At 42.9% G+C, this 12,139-nt stretch overlaps 1 protein-coding gene across 1 annotated transcript in view; it reads right to left on the reverse strand.

The window, feature by feature from the left end:
- Positions 1-6,300, reverse strand: part of LOC133379310 (RNA-binding protein 3-like) — a 158,988-nt gene extending 152,688 nt beyond the window's left edge. The window contains exon 1 of the mRNA XM_061614329.1: positions 6,295-6,300. The gene's annotated coding sequence lies outside the window, so the exon portion shown is untranslated. The remainder of the gene's footprint in view (positions 1-6,294) is intronic.
- Between the last annotated feature and the right edge of the window lie 5,839 nt (positions 6,301-12,139).

Consider the following 12,139-nt stretch of genomic DNA (forward strand, 5'->3'; position numbering starts at 1 on the left):
TTTGGATGCTGTTTTGAGGATCTTACCTTTTGCTCCAATTGATTCCTTTATAGGTTTAGCTTGTAAATTGTTAACAGCAGTTTTACATTGTTTTTATTGTAGTGAGGCATCTTGGGGAACTTTTTGATCCAAAAGGTGGGATATAATAAAAATAAACAAACTAATCAGTCAGTCTATTGTGTTTTAAAAAATAATAATCATATAGCTGCTTGTGGTATAGTGGTTAAGGTGTTGGACTATGACCTGGGAGACCAGGGTTTGAATCTCCACACAGACATGTAGCTCACTGGGTGACCTGGGGCCAGTCACTGCCTCTCAGCCTCAGAGGACGGCAATGGTAAACCCCCTCTGAATACTACTTACTATGAAAACCCTATTCATAGGGTCGCCATAAGTCAGAATCGACTTGAAGTCAGTCCATTTCCATTTTCAGCTGCTTGGAAAGATGCTCTGTTTACCAATAGTAGAATGGAAGCATCTAGGACCTATGTTGCAGGGCTGTTGTGAGCACAAAGATAATGTGCCGTATACTTCATCAGTTATAATATTGGGACTTACGGCATTGGTAAGGAAGTTTGAATCGCACAATAATCAAGAAAATGCTGCTGTTTTTGCTGTAACAGACTAATCCGGCTACCATTGTCACTGTTGTGGGGGCACAATATTAATTAAATTATTTTGAGGGTGTTAATCCAATCAAATGCTGATTATGATTTGATTATGTGTAACTGCTTATGTGAGTAAATAACACAGTGATGATGAGCAGGATTAAACACTGTGGTGCCAGGACACAAAAGTGGCCACATAAGTGGTGTCGGTTATGAAACAGCACACCATATACCACCAGTTTTACACCACTAATAGTTAGGGCTTCCTGCCCCCTCTTTTCTCCTTACAGCTGCAAAGCAGGCAGAAATTCAATAGGTAGAGTTTTCTCACCTCCATTTTGAAAGAGACCATGTTCCTTTAATTTCTGCCTGTCATGCAGGTGATTAACAAAAAGCACAGAGATTCTGCCAGGAGAAAAAGAAGGTAGCAACAAACTTCCTGCTGTGATAAATGACTATACTGCATCTATGCCCACAGTAAGTACTTATGATGAGTAACCCCCCTTCTGAAACACTGGACAAATGAAACAGAAATTTAGCGTTTGGGGAAAGAAATGTCCCCCCCTTTTAAAAGTAGTTTGCACACACATGCCATAGTTAAGATTTCAGACCTTCTCTCTAAGCCTCCAGAAATTTCATCTCTTCAGCAGGATGGGTGGATAGGGGAACATAGGTGCATTCTGAACCTAGTGTGTGTGTGTGTGCATGGAATGCACCTTACAGGGGCACATGCAACCAGATACCCTGCACATTTACTTGAAACTAAGTCTCCTGGTGAGTTCAGTGAGGTTTATTTTTTAGCAAATGTGCAATAAATTTCCAGCTCAAGGCACGATCAAAAACCAAAAGAGAAAAAAAAAACAAGGAAGGGCCCCCACCAAACCATTAATTCACATTAAACATCAATTTATCCATCTTAGTTTAGATATGATTAATATATGCCATCCAAATGTCCAAATAGGTATCCAAGGGAAGCTGGTGTTCATAGAAAGTACTTTCCAATGTGGCAAGGTCATAAAGGTCTCCAGACCATTGCATAATAGGTGCGTATTTATCCTTCCACGCTTGAAGTATATGTCTCTTAGCTACTATAAGGGCACGTAAAAACCATTCTTATTGTCCTGTCTTTAGTCCATACAACAGGAATATAATTTTAACATTACAGTGCAAATCCTAACTATGCCTACTCAGAAGTAAGTCCAATTTAATTCAATGGGGCTTACTCCCAGGTAAGTGGGACTAGGATGATCTGATGATTGTTGATCAGATTTGTATTTTATTATTGATTTTAATTTAAGAACTGCCCAGAGGACATGATTAATTAGGCAGTACATAAATGCCAAAACTAAACCATCTATTTAGATAGATCTATCAATCTACTTATTTAGATGTAGGAACACAGGAGCATAAGAAGTTGATTTATACTGAGACCATTGGTCCACCTAGCATGGTACTAATTCAAAGTGCTGGTGTTGACCTATAAAGCCCTATATGGCTTAGGTCCAGGCTATTTATCAGACCGTATCTCCCTGTATGAGCCTGCCCGGACCCTGAGATCCTCAGGAGAGGCCCTTCTCTCAATACCCTCATCTTCTCAAGTACGACTAGTGGGGACACGTGAGAGGGCCTTCTCGGTGGCTGCCCCTAGGCTTTGGAATTCCCTTCCTAGGGAGGTAAGAATGACCCCCTCTTTGCAGTCCTTCCGCCGACAAGCAAAGACCTTCCTATTCCAACAAGCCTTTGGAATTGAAGGCTAAGGATAGGGCGTGAAGGGTGCTGCATTGCTAATGTCTATTATATCATTTTTAAACTAGTTTGAACTTTTTTAGCTATATGTGTGTATGGTTTTAATATTGGAAATAGTTTAATCTTATTTTAATGTAGACTTTATATGTTTTTAATTATATGTATTTTTTATCTGGAAGCCACCATGAGTTCCAGTTTTGGAAAAATGGCGGGGTATAAATAAAGATCATCATCATCATCATCATCTACACTGATTTTCTGCAAAGCAGATGCTGTACGAATGAGTTACAGCCTTCCTCAATGTAGAAAGATAGATAGAAGGGCAACATATGTTGTGACAATTACACTTTTTCTGGAATATTGTTAAACAAAACCCAGAACTGTATTCTATACTTCTAAAGCAGAGCAGGATGCAGCCTTACCAGAGTAAATGGATATAGCATAAAGTAGGTGCCATTCAGCAATCTTTAATTGTGGAGAAAGGGGGCAGTTCAGCTAGGAATCTAGGAAACTGCATTATATTGAATCAGACCATTGGTTCATCTAACTCAGTATTGTCAACACTGACCGGCAGCAGCTCTCCAGGGTTTCAGACAGGGAGTTTCTCCCAGCCCTATCTGGAGATGCCAGGGATGGAACCTGGGTTGTTCTTCTGCATGCAAGGCAGATGCTCTGCCATTGAGCTACATTGAAGGAATCCTTGGTGTGGGAATAGGGGATGTAATGAATACCCAAGACTGTCCCCTTTTCACCTGTGAAATACTGCAGAGTAGGAGCAGTGGTGAAATCCCAACAATATCCAAACCTTCAGCCATTGGGTTTTGCAAAATATTCAGTAATCCAAGGCAAGATAGCCAACTATCTCCATGCAGGCTGGGGTGGCTGAGGGATGGAGTACAAGAACATTGAGAGCCAGTGTGGGGTAGTGGTTAGACTGTTGGACTAGCACCTGGGCAACCAGGGTTCAAATCCGCACCTGGCTATGAAGCTCACAGGGTGACCTTGGCCCAGTCACTGTCTCCCAGCCTTACCTACCGCATAGGGTTATTGTGAGGATAAAATGGGGAGGGGGAGAACTAGGTATGCCACCTTGAGCTCCTTGGAAGAAAGGTAGGATATAAATGAAATAAAAATTCAGAATTATATAAGCGGGGGGGGGGGAAAGCAAAAAAAAGATCAAAGTAAGAAGTCAGTGTGATAAAGTTATGAAAATTAATAGCTTTATTTCACATCAATATAACTGTCAATTTATCCACATTTGCTTTTTGTATAGTAACACAGCCATGAAGCTCACTTGGGCCAGTCACTGCCTCTCAGCCTCAGAGGAAGGCAATGGTAAACCATTTCTGAATACCGCTTACCATGAAAACCGTCTTCATAGGGTCGCCATGAGGCGGAATCGACTTGAAAGGCAGTCCATCATAGAAGTGAAATAGTACTTATCATTTATTTGCTTTGCATTCAGACGTCTTATGACATTTTGTTTAAAAGATTAATTTAAAATAACTACAAATGAAATGAAAACAAAACAGATCTGGAGAGCACCAAGTTGGCCCACTTCTGCAGCAACCACTTTCTCAACTTTCTGGAGGTTGGAATGAAATGTAGACATTTTACAGCCTAATCCCAGGCATGTTTAATCAAAAGTAAGACCCTCTGTGACCAGTGGAACTCACTCCCAAGTACTTGTGGATGGGATTCTGTAGATCAGCCTTCACCAACCTGGGCCTTCTAGACTACAACAACTTCTCTATTCCATCTTGAGAGAGGAAAAGTAGCAACCAGTAGCAGCAGGCAGGAGCTGCACCAGGCAGGGGCGGGGTGGAGGGGAGGAGTTTGTCTGTATGCAAGGAGATAATTTTCTGTCTCACATCCCGCAATCTGATATGCAGGAATTTGGCCTTCAAGGCTGAAATTCATTTGCAATTGAGGAAGGAGGGAAGCAAACAGCCACAAAGGATTGAGCTGGGAGGGGGAGAGCAATAAAGGGGGCTTAGATCCAGGGCTGGCTGTACCCAAAAGATGAGCCACCCCATGACCAGGTCTCCTGTTGGACTACTATCCTTGCTTTCTCTCACCCTGCTTTTTTGGGGGGGGGAGGTGAGGATTCCCACAGGGCAACCCCCACCCCCAAGGGAGCTCTGTGGGGAAAAGCAGTCACAAGAATACCAGTGCCTTGGGGGTGTGTGTGCAAGCAAAAGACTTGGTAGGGAATCATTTACAGCTGGAGTCTCCGCATGTTGACTCTGAAGGAAGTCCCAATGAATTAATTGGGGATAACACTCAAGGAAGTGGGTATGGGGATTATTACAGCCAGGGTGTAAGCCTGCCTGCCTAAACTCTAGCGCTGGGCTTGGCAAGTGTATTGTAAGCTAGCTCACTGTGAGCCAGTTTGTTATGGCAAGCTTATTATAAGATAGTGAGGTTGAGGAGATGTTATTTTAAGCAGCTGCCTGCGAAGTGAATAAATATGGTTGATGCATGTCTTCTTTGCTAACAATGCTCTCTTAATCACATTTTCTCCCTACTCAGAAGTTTCAATAATTATTCCCAGGTATGAATCTGTGCATACGCACTGCACATGACTTTCCCCAAAGAATCCTGGGAGCTGTCATTTCTTAAGGGTGCTGGGAATTGTAGCTCTGTGAGGGGTAAACTCCAGTTCCCAAGATTCTTTGGGGGAAGTCCTGTGCTTTCAATGTATGGTGGATATGCAGCGTTTGTGTAGTATTACAGTCCCATATTGAGCTGCACTTCAAAAAGGATATTGTAGAGCTGGAAAAGGTTCAGAAAAGAGCAAACAAAATGGCCATGGAGCCTAAACTACTCTGAGGAAAGAGTTAAAACTTTTATTTATTAAAGTATTTATATGGCACACTTTTCATAGAATTATATCAAGGCGGCTTACAACATACAGAGACACAATAAAAATTAAAAACCAATAAAAACATCATTTAAAACAATAATAAAAATATCAATAAATAGTGCATTGGTTGGGGGAGGGGGGAACAGGTATAACTGAAACTTGGTGGGATGACTCCCATGACTGGAATACAGCGATTGAAGGAAATAACTTGTTCAAATAGAACAGAAGGAATAGAAAGGGAGTCAGAGTCACGCTATATGTTAAAAAGATATATCCCTGCACAGAAATACAGGAGGATGAGCTTGATAGTTCCACCGAGAGTATCTGGATTAAAATTAATGGGGCAAGGAATAAAAGGAATATAGTGGTTGGAGTCTACTACTGAGCACCCAATCAAGGAGAAGACAAAGATTAAACTTTTGCAAAGCAAATTGCCAATGTTTCAAGGAGGCATGAAGCAGTAGCAATGGGGGACTTCAATTACTCCGATACCTGTTGGGAGACAAATTCTGCCAAACACGACCCCTCCAAAAAATTTCTGACTTGTGTTAGAGATAACTTTCTCCTACAGAAAGTCCAGAAATTAACAAGAGATCAGCTATCCTTGACTTGCTTCTAACCAAGAGATGACTTTATGGATGAAGTGGCAGTTATGGAAACTCTGGGGGGAAATGACCACGCTATAATAGAATTCTTGATTTTAAAGAAAGCAAAAGCTGAGAGTAGCTATATGCATATCCTGGACTTCAGGAAGGCTGATTTTAATACTCAGAACAATGGTAAGTAAGGTTCTGGCAAGAGACCCTAATGAGAAAAGGAGTACAAAATGGGTGGAAGTTTCTAAAAGAGGAAATTCTAAAGGCACAATGGCAATTCCGTCAAGGAAAAAAGGAGGAAGATAGCAGAAGAAGCCAATATGGCTTCACAGAAAGCTTAGAGATGACCTGAAAACAAAAAAGGACACATACAGGAAGTGGAAGGAAGGCCAGGTCACAAAGGAAGAGTACAGATAGATAGCATGGAATTGCAGGGGTGGCGTTAGGAAGGCCAAAGTTGAGAATGAGATGATGTTAGCAAGAGATGCTAAAAGCAACAAAACAGCTTTCTTCAGGTACATACATAGTAAAAGATAGAGAAAAGAAATGGTGGTACAGCTACTCAATGAGGATGGCAAAATGATAACAGATGACAAAGAAAAGGCAGAAGTGCTCAATTCCTACTTTGGCTCAGTCTTTTCCTAAAAGAGGGTCTATGACCCTTCTGGGAAGTGTGAAGTTGAAGGGGCAGGATTGCAGCTTGAGATTGATAGACAAATGGTCAAGGAATACCTAATCACTTTAATCTCCAGGGCCTAATGAACTGTATCCTAGAGTACTGAAGGAACTGGCTAAAGAACTCTCAGAATTGCTGTCTACTATCTTTGTGAAATTGTGGAGGATGGGTGAAGTGCCGGATGACTGGAAGAGAGCTAATGTTGTCCCTATCTTCAAAAAAGGAAGAACCTGGGAACTACAGACCAGTCAGCCTGACATCAATCCCTGGGAAAATTCTGGAGCAGATTCTGGAGCAGATCTGTAAGCATCTTGAAAACAATGCAGTGATTACTAGAACCCAACATGGATTTATGAAGAACAAATCCTGCTAAACTGATCTTATCTCATTTTTTGATTGGCTAACCTTCCTGTTAGATTGTGGGAATGATGTGGACATAATATATCTTGACTCCAGCAAAGCTTTTGACAAAGTGCCCCATGATATTCTGATTAGCAAGCTAGTTGAACGTGGGCTGGATGGAACAGCTATCAGATGGATCCACAGTTGGCTACACAATTGTACTCAAAGACTGCTTATCTATGGTTCCTTCTCAAAGTGGGGGGAGGTAACAAGCATGGTACTGCAGGGCTCAGTCCTGGGCCCAGTGCTCTTCAACATTTTTTATTAATGACTTGGATGAGGAAGTGCAATGAATGCTTATCAAATTTGCAGATGATACAAAATTGGGAGGATATCTAATACCTTGGAAGACAGAAACAAAATTCAAAGGGACCTTGATAGGTTGGAGCATTGAGCAGAAAACAACAGAGTTAAAATTAACAGGGATAAGTGCAAAGTTCTACACCTAGGAAAAAGAAACCAAATGCACAGTTATAAGATGGAAGATACATAGCTCAGCAATACTACATGTGAGAAGTATCTTTGGTTTTTTGTTGATCACAAGTTGAATATGAGCCAACAGTGTGATGTGGCTGCAAAAAAGGCAAATGCCATTTTAGGCTGCATTAACAGAAGTATAGTTTCCAAATTGCATGAAGTATTTGTTCTCCTCTATTTGGCACTGGTTAGGGCTCATCTTGGGGACTGTGTCCAGTTCTGGACATTGTACTTTAAGAAAGAAGCAGACAAACTGGAGTGGGTTCAGAGGAGGGCATCAAGGATGATCAAGGGACTGGAAACAAAGCCCTATGAGGAGAGACTGAAAGAACTGAGCATGTTTAGCCTTAAGAAGAGAAGACTGAGGGGAGACACAATAGCACTCTTTAAATACTTGAAAGGTTGTCACACAGAGGAGGGCCAGGATCTCTTTTCTATCATCCCAGAGTGCAGAACATGGAATAATGGGCTTAATTTACAGGAAGCCATATTTTGGCTGAACATCAGGAAAAACCTCCTGACTGTTAGAGCAGTATGACAATGGAACCAATTACCTAGGGAGGTGGTGGGCTGTCCGACACTGGAGGACTTCAAGAGGCAGCTTGACAGCCACCTGTCGGATATGCTTTAATTTGGATTCCTGCATTGAGCGGGGGTTGGACTCGATGGCCTTATAGGCCCCTTCCAACCTATAATTCTGTGAATTCATGTTAAAAAGCCTGTCTACAATGTTGTTTTCAAGAGATTCCTGAAAAAAAGAAGAGACGGTTCTTCCTGCCCAACCTGCCGAACATTTGGGACTGAGGGATGGTCAGTGATCCTCAAGATGAGAATTGAAGTGCTGCAACCAGGTCCTAATTTTTGTCTCTGACATTTAGGAAGGTATGGAGATGTGTCACTTCAGGAGCCCACATCAAACACTTAGCTCAGCCCTCAGGCACAATCACAAAACTACCAGGGTATGACCTTTCTTATCCTGGGATAGAATGCACATCTCTGTCTTTCTCCTTACCACTTGGATAGGAAGACAGAGTTGAGCATTCTGCCCCAGGATAATGGGACCACTCAATAGCTGCTTACGTGTGATAAAATGATCATCTGTAATGGATTGGCAAGGAATTGTCAGAGGTAGGCAACATGGTGCCTTCCTGATGTTGTTGGGCTACAACTCCCATCGGACCCAGTGAGCATGGGCAATGGTGAGGGATGATGGGAGTTTTATTATTTTATTTTATTTATTTTTATTATTTGATTTATATCCCGCCCTTCCTCCCAGCAGAAGCCCAGGTCGGCAATCTTGTTGTAATCTATTTGTAATCCAGCAACATCTGGAGGGCACCATGTTGCCTACCCCTGGTCTATACAGGTGAGGATTTGGGACAGAAGATTCCCCCCCCCGCTAAGCAGGCCTCTTCAAACCAGGGCTTTAAAAAATTGAAAGGGGGTTCCAGTGCTACGCCATAACTTCGTAATTCCATAGTTTCACACAGTACATAGGTGAACTATGGAATTCACTCAAATGAGAGGCAGTGATGGCCACCGACTTGGATAACTTTCAAGGAGCATTAGACAAATTCATGGGGGATAAGGCTATCAATGGCTACTAGCCATGCTGGCTATTATGCTCTGTTTCCATAGTCGGAGGCAGTATGCTTCCGAATACCAGTTACCTGAAGCCGCAAGACAGGAGAGTGCTCTTGTGCTTTAGTCCTGCTTGTGGGCTTCCCATAGGCATCTGGTTGGCCACTGTGAGAACAGAATCTGGGAATAGATGGGCCACTGGTTTGATCCTGCAGGCTCTTCTTATGCTCTGTTGTGCAAAGGTCAACGGAAAACTGAAGCTAGCCTTGCACATTATTATTTGTAGCCCCCCTGCCAAGTCCAGAATCTAATATTACTCACATGTACCATTGTGTCTACATTAAATCCTAAAAACCTTTCAGATTCTAAAACTGGGAAAGAGGCAAAGAGCACACATTGTATCTAACAAAGTTGTCCCATAGCTCAAGGACTTTGATTTGCACAATGGAAGTTCTTCTCCCTCTCTTCTCCCCCTGCACTCCTTACAAATCTGCTCCAGAGGGATGAGGGGGCAATGGGTGTGTGTGCAGGGAGTGGATAGAATTGTAAGGTTGGAAGGGGTCTATTGTACAGTTAATGGTTGGGTTGTATCTCACATTTGTGCACACATGCAAACCCTAACCAAGATCCACAGTGTGGCTTCCATGGTGTCAGAAGCCGGTAAGGTTGCAGTAGGCTGAGAGACATAAGAACATAAGAAGAGCCTGCTGGATCAGGCCAGTGGCTCATCTAGTCCAGCATCCTGTTCTCACAGTGGCCAACCAGGCCAACCAGACGGTTGTCTCCCTTCATTCAGTGAGCTTCTTGTCTGAGCAGGAATTTGAACTTGGATTCCTCATGTGCAGATCTTAGTTAACAATTAGGGTTGATTGTTTTTGTGTTTTTGATGTTTAAGGCTGCAACGTGAACATCAACATTGCAATTACTCACTAGGGTTGATCAAGCCCAGATAGGACACGGGCATTTTCAGCTTAATCATATTCAGTGCAAAAAATATAGTCATTATTCAGTTGTGGGTGATCCAACTAATTTGAGGAGGGGGTGGAGCTCATTTAAGGTGGTGGTTGGTTCCCACCTTGAGCTCCTTCGAGGACGTAGGTGGGAAATAAATGTAATAAGCTGCTGCAGGGGTGAGGCTGCTAGGACATCAAGGGGCAGGTTTTTTCACCTGCCTTGCCCCACCCGGCTTCCTGGACCTTATCAGGAGGAGCTGCAGACTGGGAGGTACTGCTGCAGGGGTGAGACTGCTGGGACCATCAAGGGGCACATTTTTCCACCTGCTTTGCCCCCTCACCCCTGCTCTTAGTGACATTTTTCTGGGGACAGTCCTTTATCAGGAAGGTTTGCTGTTGTTGCTTTTTAGAAATGCTACAATTTTGTTAGTTTGATTTTTTGTAAATTGTAATGTTTTTATTTGTGTTTTTTATTTGTGTGTAAGCTGCCTTGGGGGCCTTTTTGGCCAAAAGGCGGCCTAGAAATAAACCATTACATAACATAACATAATTATAATATTATGAAACAGACTGTTTGGGGCCATGGTATGCTATTTGTGTAAAGTCTCCCCTCTGGGGTGATCCCTGGCCATGTGACAGCCTTTACGAACTCTTTCCACCCTCATCCCTGCCCAAGTTGTGATATTTGACTAATCCCCCCGGTTTCATTTTGCATTTTTAACGTTTATTATTACATTTATATCCTCCCTTTTCCCCAAGAAGCTCAAGGTGGCGTATACAGCTTTCTCCCTCCCCACTTTATCCTCACAATAACCCTGGGAGGTAGGCTAAGCTTAGAGACATTGAGTGGCCCAAGGTCACCCAATGAGCTTCATGGACGAGTGGGGATTCTAACCCTGGCCTCCCAGGACCTAGACTAACATTCTAACCACTATGCCACACTGGTTCCCTCTGAGCTGATCATAGACCATTCCAAGGAACCATCCAGTCCAGCCCTTTGTCACTGACCCTGGCCAAACAGCCCAGCACCTACTGCCCTCAAGCGAAGTCACCTGCAAACTTTTCCACCTCAACACAGGGATGGTCAGGGACTGAACATGTGGGGCAGTGTGCATGGGGATGTTGGTGGGCAGGGCTTGCATGTGCACCCCTGCTCCCCAGCTATGCATACATGGCCCACATGTTCTGATGAATGATTAAACATGCATAATGCGGAGGGTAAACCGCACAGCATGTTGCACAAAGTAAGACCTGGGCTCCAATTCCTGCTCAGCCATGACGCTTGCCAGGTGAATCTGAGCTCATCACTATCTGTCACCTTACCTTACCTCACAGGGTTGTTGCAAGGGGGAAAATGTATTTTAAGATCTGTTTTTATGATGTTTTAAAGTGTTTTAGTGCTTTGTTTGCCGCCCTGGGCTCCTGCTGGGAGGAAGGGCGGGATGCAAATTAAACAAACAAATAAATAAATAAAAGTGGGAGAACTCCAGATATGCTGCCCTCAGTACCTTAGAAGAAGGGTGGATATTGGGCTGTACTTTGCATTATCTGGATAAGACTGGGCCAAAGGCACACAACAGAGTTCTATTATTGAAGCTAAGCAGGTCTGCCCCAAACAACTCTGAGCTCCTTTTTAGCAGGGATGGGGAAACCTGTGGGCCTCCAGGTGTTGTTGGATTGTATCTCTCATCATTTCTGATCACTGGCCATTCTGGCAGGGGTTGATGGGAGTTGGAGTCCAACAAGATCTGTAAGTCATCCATCCCTGTTTTAGTGGAAGACCAGAATGTAAAATAAGTAAATAAGAGCTAGATATTCACTTTCATATTTGGAGCCATTTTAACCCTGGATATATATAGCGACAGTTCAGCCAAATAGGTTGATCTCCAGCCTAAAATTCAGCTGGAATTCACACCCCCTTCCCTGTTGCCTCTCATGTACTGGGAGACATGGATTCAGTTACAGGCAAGTCACAGATTCAATTACAGGCAAATCCCTAAAAATGGAAATATAGAGGCTAAATGTCCAGTTAATACAAAAAGTACAATTTTGAGCATTGTGTAAAGCCTTGGTGTATGCACAGAGTATGAATGGTCAATGCACTTTCCTTGTATACATTTAGGTTTTACATAGAATTGTTACAGACGGTCATGTTTTGCACTTCACAACCATTTCGCTCCAGTATTTACTCTTCCCCCTTCCTCTATACTCATCTCTCTCTCTATGAAATATCT

The sequence above is a fragment of the Rhineura floridana genome, chromosome 3 (assembly GCF_030035675.1).
Source record: "Rhineura floridana isolate rRhiFlo1 chromosome 3, rRhiFlo1.hap2, whole genome shotgun sequence".
In the NCBI taxonomy this organism is placed as follows: Eukaryota; Metazoa; Chordata; class Lepidosauria; order Squamata; family Rhineuridae; genus Rhineura; species Rhineura floridana.